Source organism: Artibeus jamaicensis, unplaced genomic scaffold (genome assembly GCF_021234435.1).
Source record: "Artibeus jamaicensis isolate MK-2021 breed Jamaican fruit bat unplaced genomic scaffold, CSHL_Jam_final contig_867, whole genome shotgun sequence".
Classification (NCBI taxonomy): Eukaryota; Metazoa; Chordata; class Mammalia; order Chiroptera; family Phyllostomidae; genus Artibeus; species Artibeus jamaicensis.
Genome location: NW_026521995.1, coordinates 10,468,103 through 10,470,146, shown reverse-complemented (window position 1 = coordinate 10,470,146; position 2,044 = coordinate 10,468,103).

Genomic DNA, 2,044 nt, shown 5'->3' with positions numbered 1-2,044 from the left:
GTTGGAACTGGACCAAGAAGGCTTTGCCACGGCTCCCTAGAATGTGTAGTAAGTGTCAAGATGCTCCTGTCATTTGTCCCCCTTTCTCCCGTATTCCTTCTCAGAGTTGGAGAGGGGACTTGAAGCTACATTTTTTTAAGGAAATATTTTCACTTAAATGTCTTGACTTCACCCAACTCTGTTTCAATAACATCAAACACACACAATGGTAAGACTTGAAAAGTCACCTACACAACATTCTAGCCCCGGTGAAACACACTTCTCTTTAATGAAAGCAGTCCTGGTTTCCTTGAACCTGCAGAGGCTGCTCATTTAAAAATGAGTTTGCGGACCTTTGTCCTGGAGCAGGAGGTCATTCTTCTCCTGGGCCAGCAGACACACAATCCTTCCTCAGTTTTGCAGGGCCAGAGAGAAGGTCCCTGCTTCCTCTGGGCACTCTTCACGGGCACTCTAATGAGATCAGATAGGTGCAGTTGCAGCCCTTACCCCCAGTGGTTAGAGCATTCCCCGTGTTATTGCAACATCCATTTAAACTAATCTATCAAAGTTAAAAACCACACTTATATCCTCAAGACAAAATTGCTTCCAGGCTTAGACCTGAAGATTTTATGAGTTTGGTCAGGAAGCTGCCCTAACTAGCTAACGCATGTTTTATTACATGGAACAAGTGGGCTGGGACACTCAGATCCCAAAGAGACATTCCCAGCGTTCTCTGCTCCATGCAGGATGGCTCCTCTACTGACCCCACACGGAATGCTGTGCACTAGCTGAGCTTTCTCTTGTCCATGCTCTGTCCAGCCATGGCAGATGTGGTTGAGGCAGCCTGGGGTAACTTCAGGTAAAAGTAGTGAGCTAGGGTTCAATGCAATCTGACCTCAAGAATGCACTCAACTCAGGTTTGCTGGAGACGTGGTTATGTCTACAAATAAGCTCCCCGCTTAGAAGAGAGTCCCCACTGATCAGACCGATGGGCTTTGTGATAGCACCTAAATGACCCATTAATACTTTGCGGTTGCCAGCTGCCTGCATTTAACTGTTGGCTCATGTTGCATCCATGGGCTTCACTTGTAGGCATGGGCTATAAAACATTTGAACTGCTACTTACCAAAAAATATACACAACTCATATATGTCTAAACAAACATAGTCCTGTGACATCTGAACAGGCACTACAAACCATGGGAAAAGAGCTTTCGAAATACAGGCGGGAACTGAAAAATATTTCTATAAGGTGGATGAAGAAAATTTGGAAAATGTAGACTTCATTAAACTATAGCAAATCAATATTCTGTGCTTATAGAAGTCCATCAGTATGCCTTTCTCAGTATTATTGTCCTACTCCTCTGCCCGGGAGTCCCCATTCTAATTCCAAACCTCCTGCTTCACAGGGTGTTTAATGGGCGTGAGATTTATCGGATGCTCACTTAGTAGGTTATGCAATGTCTAATCACTAGGATGCACACCTGAAACTGATACATATAATATTGTATGTCGATTGTAATTGAAAAGTTTTTTAAAACCAGTGGTACCTTGTTAATGCCCTTGTTGGCATAAGACCCAGCACCAGCTGTTTACAGGCCAGGGGAAAGATTAAAAATAAAACAAAAACAAAACCAATTCCCAAAAGAAATACTTTGGGATTCAAGGTGAGGAGAAATTGGCCTGCCCTACAGTGTGATTGCTCTGTATTTTTGCAAAATTTATAGTCTTTCTAAGCATGCAATCCTACCATTGCTTTCTCTCCTCCAATGTTTCATTGAGTTAGTATTCCCACAAATAATTCATGACACAGAAGCATTTTCTCACTTAATTTTCCACAATTTATGCCCTCAGAAACTCAAGAGGAAAATAGTACTCTTTATCTAGTAAAAGTATATTAAAATAACACCTAAGCTTTATATCCCCGTTTGTTTCTAAGACATTAGAAATAGATTTCCAGTTTGTCCTTATCAGCAGCTTACTGAACGCACTGAGCAGGCAGTTGAACAGCAGGTTGTAGAGATCTGCTATGTGGGCACCTTCTTCCTTTGGGGACACAGCTCAGC